The 12,448-nt window shown below is 30.4% G+C and overlaps 1 long non-coding RNA gene across 1 annotated transcript; it reads left to right on the top strand.

The window, feature by feature from the left end:
* The first annotated feature begins 2,222 nt into the window (after positions 1–2,222).
* Positions 2,223–6,458, top strand: LOC120075276. The gene is made up of 3 exons (XR_005481273.1): positions 2,223–2,380; positions 5,734–5,946; positions 6,263–6,458. It is a non-coding gene; the product is annotated as an uncharacterized LOC120075276 (long non-coding RNA).
* The last annotated feature ends 5,990 nt before the right edge of the window (positions 6,459–12,448 follow it).

Here is a 12,448-nt window from a genome sequence, read left to right as displayed (position 1 = left end):
AAAGCCATAAGAAATTAAATAAAAAATATCTGGTCGCTACCTTACCATTTGTTGCTTGGAACTACAAAAACCCCCATTTTACCTTACCGCCACGCCTCTCTCTCTCTCTCTCTCTTTTTTCCTTTTTTTTTTCCCTTCTCTTTGGACCAAAGATCATAATTTATGTTATTATTTATTGATGATTTATTAGGTTTAAAATGTCGGACTTTATCTTCAAAAAAAAGTTTGGACTTTCTAAATTGTACATTATTCAATGTTTAAAAGCGATAAAAATCTCTTTTAAAAAAAAGGAAGTAAATTGTTAAGAAAAGAGCATGAAATGGTAAAGATAATAATAAGAAATAAATAACATAAATGGTACGTGATAATTGTACTAATCTTATATNATTTATATAAAAAAAATTATAATAAATAAGAAGATGGAAATTCAAATATTTGATTTTAAACATTTTTTAAAAAGTTTTTTAGGGAAATTATGACTAGTTGTACACGGTGCAAATTTAACACCCATAAATTATATGTGTGTTTAAATATTAATGCAAAAAAGGTAAATCATTAAATGTTATGTTTTTATCCATTACATATAGAGTGAAAATTAAAGTCCATCTCATACTAAAAAGAGAAACAATTAAAAGTTTTTTTTATCTTGTAATATGTGGGTTTTTAATACGGTTTTATCTTATAATATTGACTTTTACAATATGTGTGCTAATTTCATCATAATCTTTAAATTTGGAAAATTATCATATTTGTTCTCTATATATATCTCTATCTCTACGATGTTAAAAGGGTTATGTAGGAATAATTTTTACATGTTCTTTTCGTCTCTACATTTTTCATAAATTTTGATATCTCCCTTTATTGAGTGGTTGTGATTTGTTGAGTATAGGTGTCCATTTGAAAGATGGTGGATGTGACTTTTCCAATTTTTAATTTACAAAATAAATTTATATATTTAAAAAAACAAAGTCTCGAGTCGAAAGTGCAATTGATATTGAGGGAATGTATCTCTCTGACATAGGATGCAATAAATGTCAATTGTATGCATGTATTTGTGGTGGAGGTGGTTACGCATATCTAATTGGTGCAACGATTATTCCCATGTATATGTGAGATGCACAAAAACAAAATAAATACTTGCATTTACATTCTTAAAAAACAATTATGTGAGATCCAAATCTTAGAGATTTTTTTTTAAAAAAACATAGAAATTAATTGAATGAAAGTAGTCATTAGTATAGTGAGACAATGCATTATTTTGTGTGACTTCACGGTAGATATATAATAATACTAAAACAAAATTATTACATTATATATATTACAATATTGGAATACCGACATATTAATTTAATGGTTTAATTATATATATATATTATCTTTTTACACTACACATAAGATTTTTTTTAAGGGCAATATGAAAATATTGAAATAAAAATCATTACATTATTAACTTTTAAAAGTTGATGGTAACTAAAATAAAACGGTGTAATGTTTATTTATTTTATACTAAAAAATCACTATTTTAAAAAAATAGAACTACAAGATTTCACGTACATTGCATGTGTTACTTGATTAGTAAAATCATAAATTACGTTATTTTATAAAACTATTATTAAATTATGTATTTTACAAAATTGTTATCGTTCTATTATTCATGTATTAATACATTGTGTACAAATACGTGTCACTTAAATGCTAATTAAGACGTGAAATTTAATTAACCAATCAACAAAATTCGACTAACCCATCAATAAAATGTATTTTTCAACTAGCATGCTACATATTCATATACGTCGACAAAATAATAATTCCACATCATATTAACTTTATTTGCAATTTAAATGATTAAACCAAATAGAGGAAACTAATAAAAATTAGGACAATTGATATTTAAAGCAAAAGAATTAATTTTTGACATGTCATTGCATTTAATAATCAATTAAACTTAATTATTGGCTTTACTCTTTAGCCACATGCAATGATCTTGAAAACAAATTTATCAATAATTTTCAATAAAATAAATCAAAATCTGAATGAATACCCTTTTTATTAAATATAATTTTAAATAACAAAATTAGTCCCTAAAATTTTGTAAAAGTTAGGATATTAGTCCTTATAATTAGGATTTAATCCTTTAAATATAATTCAAACATTTAACGGTAAAACATAAAGAATTAAAGAAATTTTACAATAAAATAAGAATAAAGATAGAATAGTTGTTAAATAAAAAGTAGAAGAATCAATTACTTCGGTTGACTTGACACGGTTGCCGAGAAGATGGAAGAAGAAGGGGAAAGGGAAGGAATCGAAGCGAAGCTTTTGATTTTCTTGGATGAATCAATTTTTTTTTTTTAGGGACAAAGAACGCGCCATCGGAAAGGTAACTTTTCTTCTTTTCGTTAGGTTGAAGCATTGGATTAGTATTAATCGAGTTCTAAGCGTAGGGTTAGGAATTACGTGAATTAGATTTCTTGGTTTCGAACAATTCTCAAAACCCATTAAACCAATTCCTTGATTTGGGTTCGGTATTTTCTTCAAACCCATTTTTACAAGCTTCCCATTTGTCAATAATCTATCTCAATTTCATTCACCCCCTCCCCCATATGTGATCCATATCTCTGATTCGTTTCCTCAGAAAATCCAAAGAATCGAATTGTTTATGGAAAACCACAGGAATCATTGAAAGTTAGAGAAGGGGTGTTTAGTGGGGAAGGGAAAAATTTTAGGAGAAAATTCCACGTACGGAAGATGTTTGTGAAAATGCCCGAGAGAGAAAAACAATGTTTTTCAGCATGTGGACTGTGGCTCTGTTTTATACAATTTGTTTTCTAAGCATATTTTGACTGTGGAACTGGAAAGGGACTTTTGGAATCCAACCCACTTTGCTTTAATTGCACAAATTGCTGAGTGGAAGGATTTGACTGCAACTCATGCACTAATAATGATTTATTATTATTAGCCTCTCTGTCTATTTCTTATGTCAATTATTAGAAACTTCCTGCCCCCAGTTTGGTATTTACCCACTAGCTTTTCAGGGCTGAATCTTTCAGATCTATTTGAAATATCAACCCAGATCTGAATCCACCTTGATTCATTGATACCCATCTGCATATTCAAATCATCCCAACAAGAACAAACTACTAAAAATACTCTACTGTTCTTTCTTTTGGTTTCATTTTTATTTGTCAGTATACACATCTTTAACGTTAGTCGTCCTTGAAATTGTTGAGAGTTGTTGATTCAATTCTGTGTCAACTGAATCCCCAAGGTCACTACTGACTCTCACGTTCTATACGCTTTCCAGCTCCTATTTTTCCACCAGTTTTCCCCTAAGAAAGTGAAAGTGCTTAGAAAAGTTAGGTCGGAGTGATGATAAAGTTTTTGAATGTAAAAATTGGTGGGTGTGAAATCTGCTTTGATGTTGGAAAAGAAAAGTGATCAGAATCAGAATCATCCACCCATTGGAGCTAACCAAACAACCTCTAACTAATCTAATCAATTCCCCCAAAGCTATTTCCCAATAACAAACAATAATGTTATGGTTCAGTTTGCCAAGCTTAATTTGGTGAGAGCAGTTGGGTGGGTCTTGACATCATTTTACCAAATAAACTTTTAGTTAGCTCCCATTTGGTTGCCTACCATCGTTCCATTAGTGTTCCTTTTCTTTAATGAAATATATCGATATTTTGATATACATAGTCATCATATTTTTCTCTTTTTTCTTTTTCTTTTTTAATAGGACAAGATTCATCCCATTCCCATTTCAATTACTTGAATTTTTAAGTCTTTCAAATCTTACCCATATAGTTGGCCTAAACTTCAAAGTCACAATCTCTCATCTTATTCTTATCCAAATGTATCAGTAATCTACTTTTATGTGATTCCCTGGGCTTCATTTATTAACAATTTTAGAATTGTTTCAAGGCCGTTTGGTTAGAGAATTTTCTATATGGAAATTAACACAGACATTCAAATCTCATATTTGTTTCACTATTTTAAACTTTTTGCCTAGAATAACCTATTTTTAGGCATCATCATTTCCCACATAGAAGGATTTTTTTTATTCCCTTCCAAAACTATGGATTTTCCTTTTTCATCTCTTCATCTATTTTTCATTTTATATATAATTTCACTTTAAATATAGTTAATTAATTGATTAACATTAATTAAATAAAAATAATATAAATATTTATTTTAATAATTCAATACTAATATATTGAAATATTTACTGGACTTGTTTTTATAATAAAATTTATTAAATGAATAGAATTATTTTTTATATAAATTATTATTTTATTAACCAACAGTATTTTAAATATATTTAATTAGTAGACTAGAATTAGTTAAATTTAGTCCATATAAAACTTCATTTTTTTAATAATAATAATTTATTACTTTATTGTTTTTATAAATAATCAAATAATTTTTTATTATGATTAATTTTTATTACTTCATTAATTATTAACATATCATATTTACAAAACACTTTTTTAGTATTCTTTATTAATATGTTATATTTTTATCTATTATTTCCACGGTTTATTTAATATATTGTTTCTTAAAAAATATTTTTTATATTATTTAATTTAATTTAAAATTACTAATTTTGAACTCAATTAATTATAAAAATGATTAAGTATTAAATTATAATTAGTATGATGTTCATTAATTACGTTAATTAGTTAATTTTGATTATAAATTACTCAATCTTCGAATATTTTATAATTAAAATTATTATTAATTCATAGTTAATTAATTTTTTAACGATATATTGGATGTTTTTTATTATTTAATTTATTAATCTATTATAATTATAATAAGATTTTCATGCTTAATTTCATAAATTAAATACAAACACAATTGTTGATGATAGCATTCTCATGTACAAACCAAACACAGTCATCTTTGATTACCACACATCCTATTCCCAAGTATCCTTTATTCCCAAACATCTATAGAACCTTAACCCCTATTTTTAAAAAAAAAATAGCCAATTTAAAAAACAAACATGGGTTTTTTTTTAATAGGGCAAATATGAATTAATACCCCTGAACTTTGGAAATTGTATCGATTTAAACCCTAAACTAAGAATTGTATCAATATAAATCTTAAACTTTGAGGGTTCTATCAATTTAAACTCTAAACTTTGGGATTTGTATCGATTTAAACTCCTAATTAATAATTATATCAATTTAAACATTGAACTTTCATAAATATATCAATTTAAACCCTGAACATTCATAAAACATGATGGAGGGGTTTAAGTTGATACAATTATAAAAGTTTGGAGTTTAAATCGATAAATTCATAAAAGTTTAGGGTTTAAAAGGATACGATAATGATTTTGAGGTTTAAATTGAATACAATCCCAAAAGTTCATGGTTTAAATTGATACAATTATTAGTTTAGGGCTTAAATTGATACAATACCCAGTTCAATGGTATAAATTGATATTTGTCTTTAATCTTAATATTAAAGGGATTTGAGATATTTTGTTGTTGGATTATAGGTTGTTGCAAAACGTTGTTTAGCCCCAAGGACATTTTAATCTTTTATTTATTGTCTACAGTCTAGGGTTTCTGACATACGGCTATTTATATATGTTCATATATTGAGTAGTGTGTATCAAAAATCAATAAAAACTCTCTATCGTGGTTTTTTCTCCCTAGCCTAGGGTTTTCCACGTAACTTTGGTGTTCTTTCTTCTACTTTTTATTTTCAATATGATATCAGAGCAAGGTGATGATACCGTAGTTCAGTCACCAACTATGGCACACAAAAGACCAATGCTGGAAATTACACGACCGTCCACCAAATGGCAAGCGACGTCCTCCAAATGATAAGTCTAAATCTGAGCTCTCGTTAGTGAAGCTATTAATGGTGCTCCCCAAGTGACCAGTTATGTTGATCCAAGTACAGTTGGGATCGACAATATTGTCCAATCAGGTACTCCTCAATCCTTTAGTTTCTTTGTTGAGGAGATGAATCCTGGATTATTGACTCAGGAGCGACTGATCACTTAACCGGATCATTTGACCAATTCCTCTCCTATTATCCAAGCGCTGGAAATGAGAGAATATGAATTGCATATGGGTCTTTTGCCCCCGTTGCTGGGAAGGGTCACTTGTCTTCGATTCAGGGGTTGATTTTACATAATGTTTTACATGTGCCAAAGATCTCTTATAATTTGCTATCGATAAGTAAAATAATCAGAGATTTGAACTGCAAAGTTGTTTTCTCACCAGATGATGTTTTGTTTCAGGACCTGAGCTTGGGGAAGACGATTGGCACTCTCCAGCACGATAGGGGCTCTATTTCCTTTCTGATGATGCTTCTTCTAGGAGTTTGTCTAGGATTAGTTTGTTATCTTCTCTTACTGTTTATGAAACTGACTAATTATTATGGCACTTTCGTATTGGACATCCAAGCTTTCATTATATGAAATACTTGTTTCCCCACTTTATTTCGTAATGTGAATGTGTATCTTTATCTCGTGATGTTTGTATTCGTGCTAAGCAACGTAGGGCCTCTTTTACTTCTCAACCCTATAAACCTTCCCGACTTTTTCCATTTCATACATAGTGATGTTTGGGGTACGTCTAATGTCACATTTGTGTCAGGTAAACGGTGGTTTGTCACCTTTATTGACGACCACACTCGTCTTACATGGGTGTTTCTCCTTACTGACAAATCTGAAGTGACAACGGCGTTCCAACAATTTTACGCTACTATCGAAACTCAATTCAACACTAAAATTGTCATTCTTTAAAGTGATAATAGACGTGAGTTTATTAATCAGTCTCTTCGTGAGTTTTTGACTTCTAAAGGCATCATCCACCAAAATTCATGTGCTTATACCTCTCAACAGAATGGGGTGGCTGAGCACAAAAATCGCCACCTTGTTGAAGTACCCTGATCTCTCATAATACCTGCGTTCTAAGTAGCCTAATCTCTCATAATACCTGCGTTCTTACCCTCGTATCTATGGGGAGATGTTGTATTTACTGCAGCTCATCTCATCAATTAGATGCCCTTCCATGTGCTTAAATTTCAAACACCCATAGAGTGTTTTAAAGAGTCTTTCTTGTCCACTTGCCTTTTCCCAGATGTTCCCCTTAGGGTGTTTTCCTGTACCGTTTTTGTTCATAATCATGGTCCTCACTGGAGTAAGTTTGCTCCTCGGGCCCAAAAGTATGTGTTTGTTGGGTATCCCCTTCATCAACGGGGCTATAAGTGTTTTCAGCCTTCCTCTTGAAATTATTTTGTCACCATGGACGCCACCTTTCTCAAGGACAAACTTTTTTTTTTCCGTTTGTCCTCTTTAAGGGGACTGCTAGTGAAAAGGCTTACACATCCACCTATTCTGTTCCTATAGATTTGTTTCCTAGGCCTACCCTTGAGACAAATTACCTTGTCCTTCCTATGAAACAAGTGCCCTAGATAACCTACTATAGGAAGAATTTCCAAAAGGAAATAGTTCCAGAAATAGTTCCTCCTATTGCTCAACCAGAAGTTGTCCAAGAGTCAGAACCGGAACCAACTCAAGATGCCTCTATCCTTGATGATAATGAATGTGATGTAGTGAACTCTGACGAAGTCAGGATCGCTGGTGGTAGCGAATTATCAGGTGATACACAAGAAACTAAAAACGTGCAACAGTCGAGTACAGATAAACAGGTGGAAAAGACTGTTGAGTTTGATGCTACCTTGGATTTGTCAATTGCCTTACAGATAGGTACTAGTTTGAAAAACTTATTGTCCTACAGTAACTTGTCTTCGAGATTTAAGGTATTCACTACCAACCTGGATACCGTGATGATACCAGGTGATGTGCATAAGGTCATGGAAGTTCCTGAATGACAAGCTGCAATTATGGAGGAAATGCGTGCACTTGAGACAAACAGAACCTGGAATTTGGTCGCTTTTCCTAAAGATCACAAAACAGTCGGGTGCAAGTGGGTGTTCATTGTCAAATACAAGTCTGGTGGGATTCTCGATAGATACAAGGCCAGGCTAGTTGCAAAAGGGTTTACTCAGACATATAGGGTGAATTACTCATTAATTTTTTCTCAAATGGCAAAACTTAACACGATTCGAGTCCTTCTTTCAGTTCCTGTTAATCAAGACTGACCCTTACATCAACTGGATGTAAAAAATGCTTTTCTGAATGGTGAGTTAGAAGAAAAGGTCTATATGAACCCAAATCCATGTTTTGAAGCACGGTTTTGCAATCATGTTTGCAAATTAAAGAAATCTTTGTATTGCCTAAAGCAGTTTCCTAGAGCCTGGTTCAATAGGTTCACTACTTTTGTTAAGTCCCAAAGGTTTGTTCAAGGGTATTCTAATCATATTTTATTCACTAAGAGATCGACACCAGGGAAGGTGGCTGTTCTGATTGTCTATGTTGATGATATCATCTTGTCAAGGATGATTCAGTTGAGATTGGTAGGTTGAAACAGAGGATGGCAGATGAATTCGAGATCAAAGACCTTGGTGACTTGAGATATTTTCTTCAAATGGAAGTAGCAAGTTCAAAGGAAGGGATTTTCGTGTCTCAGGGAAAGTATATGTTGGACTTGTTGAAGGAAACTGGAATGACTGGGTGTAAACCTGCAGATACGCCGGTGGAAGTTAATAGAAATTTGGTAAAATCTATAGAAGATGTTCTTGTTAATAAGGAAAGGTATCAACGTCTTATGCGGAAGTTGATTTATCTTTTGCATACCATGCCTGATATATCATATGCAGTTAGTTTGGTCAGTCAGTTTATGCAGCTCCCTCTGACAGACACATGGAGGCTGTTACACGGATTCTGAGATATTTGAAGTCTACTCCTGGAAAAGGCTTGGTGTTTATAAAACATGACAAAAGATGCATTAAGGCCTACACAGATTTAGACTAGGCAGGTTCTATTACTGATGGGAATTCCACTTCGGGATATTGTACGTTTGTGTGGGGAAATTTGGTTACATGGCGGAGTAAAAAGCAAGGTGTCGTTGCTAGAAGTAGCGCCGAAGTTGAATACAGAGCTATGAGACTAGGAATTTGTGAAGAAATTTGGTTGAAAAAGGTTATGATAGATCTTCATCAGGAAAGTCATGACCCCATGAGACTTTATTGCAATAATAAGACAACTATTAATATTGCTAACAATCATGTCCAACACGACAGAACAAAAAATGTGGAGATTGACCGACACTTCATCGAAGAGAAACTGGATAGCGGTAGTATATGCATTCCCTATGTTCCGTCGAGTCAACAGATTATTGATGTCCTTACCAAAGGGTTACTGAGACATATTTTCGACACATGTGTTAGCAAGTTGGGTCTTATTAATATCAACGACCCAACTTGAGGGGGAGTATTGCAAAACGTTGTTTAGCCCTGAGGGCATTTTAGTCTTTTACTTGGTGTCTATAGTCTAGGGTTTCTGACCTATGACTATTTATATATGTTCATGTACTGTGTAATGTGTATCAAAAATCAATAAAAACTCTTTGTCGTAGTTTTTTTTCCCTAACCTAGGGTTTTCCACGTAACTTTGGTGTTCTTTCTTCTATCCTTTATTTTCAATATGGGTTTGTCATTGGTAACTGATTGTACAAATAACAATTCGACCCAAAATAATAAAAAAAAATGTAGAACAATGATAAACATATTAGGGATATGGTACAAAATTAGTGTCAGATATCACAGATAGCTACTATCAGCGATAGCTATATAGGTAAATGACTAAAAAGTCCACACGCAGCCCAACATTTCGCGCATCTTCTTCCCGTTTTCTCAAATTGAAAACTAGCACTGATAGTAGCTATCAATGATAACAATTGATAGCTGCTATTAGTTGCTATCATCGACAGCTGCTATCAGTGATAACTTTCAATTTGAGAAATATTAATACAACTTTAAAATAGTAAAACTTGAAATATCAGCTTTCAATTTGCTATCAGTTTTCAATAGCTAGCATTGATACACTTTGATCAATTGTAACCATTAATACCTAAGGCTATCAGTAGATATCAATAATAGACTTTTATGAGTAGTTATCAACTTTGGGAAGGAAACTATCATCTTTCAAAAATTAACATTTAAAGTTGTAAGTGATAAAAGTTTATCAATGAGAGGTCTATAAGTGACTATCTTTGATATTTACCTAACTCATATCACCGATATCATTAACATCGCTTATTTTATTAGCATATATGTAAGTCATATCACTGATAGCTATGACTTTCATTGATAACTTCAATCAACGACTATCATTGATAACTTTTAGTAGTGGCTATCAATGCTAGATTTTCATTAAATGGAATTGACTTTTATATTATTGATATCATCGATATATGGATATCACCTAAGTTCTATCATTAATATCACTTGTATCACTTATATCGTAGTCATCAGTGATAGCTTTTATCATCGATTACGTGCTATCAGAGATAACTTCTGTCATTCCTTTTTACCATCAAATAACATGTCATCGTTAATAGATTCTATAATTGATAACATACTATTAGTGACAACTTCTAGGCATTCCACTTACACATTAGTTCAAGATTCAACTTTATTAATTAAATTCACTAAGTTGGCTATCAACGCTAGACTTCTATAAGTGGATATTAATTGTTGAAAAAATCATCAAAGATTAAGCTATCAATGATAGAAAATATTAGAAGCTATCACTGATAGACTGAAGGTATCAATTTTGAAAGACTACCACTCAAAGTTATCAGTGGCTATTATTGGGAAAATTTTATCATGATTATCAATAATAGATTTCTATCACCAATAGACTTCTACCACCGATATCTACATAAATTTAATATCACTAATACATGAATATGATTGATATCTATCTAAGATCTATAACTAATAATTGTTATTATCAATACACAAATATTACGATACACAAATACACAAATATTTCAATTTGTGCCCGTCATCTTGGGTCATCTATGTCATTTTTTCAAGTTTATTTCTAATAAACATCATACTTTTAAAGTCATATGAAAAGAAAAAAAAATATTAACATGTTTGATATCGTTCACATTTCTCATTTTTTTAGAAATAAAACTATTTAATAACTATTATTGTTTCTTATTTCAAACTTTTAAGAAATGTTTCTAAAAATGGTGCAAATTTGTGGACTAAAAAAAGTAGTTTGTTTCAAATCCGTTTTCATTTTCTATTTATATTTAATGTTTCGTTATAATAATCAAATTTGATAATTGACTTGTTAGGGTTAAGTTACTTATAAATTGGATACTTTCAAGTATTGGGTACGGAATTAAGCCTCATAATTCTCATGAAGAAAAAAAAAAGCAAAAATTGGATAAAGAAAAAAAAACTATAAAGAAAAAAAAAAAGAAAGAAAGAAAGAAAGAGAAGAAGTAAAAGTTGGAGAAATGAAAGAAAATTTAAAAAAAATGAAGAAAGAAAAAATAGAGAAAGAAAAGAAAATAAAAATATATATAAAAAAGGAAGGAAAGAAGAAAAATCGAAGAAATGAAAGAAAATAAAAAAAAAAAAAAGAAAAGGAATAAGCAAAAATCGGATAAAGAAAAAAATAAAAAGAAATGAAAGATGATGGAAAGGAAAGAAAAAAAAAAGACGTAAAAACTGGATAAATGAAAGAAAATAAAAAAAAGGAAAGGGAAGAAAAAAAAGGGAGAAATGAAAGAAAATAATAATAAAAAAAAGAAATGAAAGAAGTGAAAATCAAAGAAAAGAATGAAAATAAAAGATAAAGAAAAAAAAGTGTGCAAGAAGACTAGGGAGAACGAAATTGTAAATTAGAAAAAAATATAGTTAACACTTCTATATTTACAAATATTTTAAATATGTTATATATTTTAGATTTTTCTCCTCATTTTACCAACTATTATAAATATTATAAAAAAATTATCATATATTAATTTTAAGAAAAGGTTCATTTTACAATTTATTCAAATTTCATATTTAATATGATAAAATTAGGATGCCATGACTAAAATTATTTTAGTGAGCTAACAAGTGTCAAATAAGAAAATTCAGTTTGAAGTTTTAACTCCTTTTTTCATCTAAATCATTTGATTAAATTCAACTTCCATACCAAACAAAAAGATGTAGATTAAAAAGTGGAGAAATATAAGCATTATTGGAGTTTTGGTGATTAAAAAAGAAGATTCAAAGGACATAACAATGAATAAATTTTGGGTTGGAACAATGGGTGGGTGTGTTTGGAGGGGCCATTTAAAGTACCTTCATAATTGAGAACCCCTACTTATTATTGGGCTCTCCAAATTAAAATTATATAAAAATTCCCAAGGAGAAGAGCATTGTTTAGTCAATTGTTATTTATTTGAATAGTTTTTATGACTAATTTTGAGTGGCTTGTAAAAATTTAAAATTGCTCAAGAGTTTGAGATTGCTATATATGATCTATTATTAAAATTAAAAATGTGCATTT

This window comes from Benincasa hispida, chromosome 4, assembly GCF_009727055.1.
Source record: "Benincasa hispida cultivar B227 chromosome 4, ASM972705v1, whole genome shotgun sequence".
In the NCBI taxonomy this organism is placed as follows: domain Eukaryota; kingdom Viridiplantae; phylum Streptophyta; class Magnoliopsida; order Cucurbitales; family Cucurbitaceae; genus Benincasa; species Benincasa hispida.
Note: the sequence above shows the minus strand (reverse complement) of the source record. Positions and strands in the feature narration are given on the sequence as shown.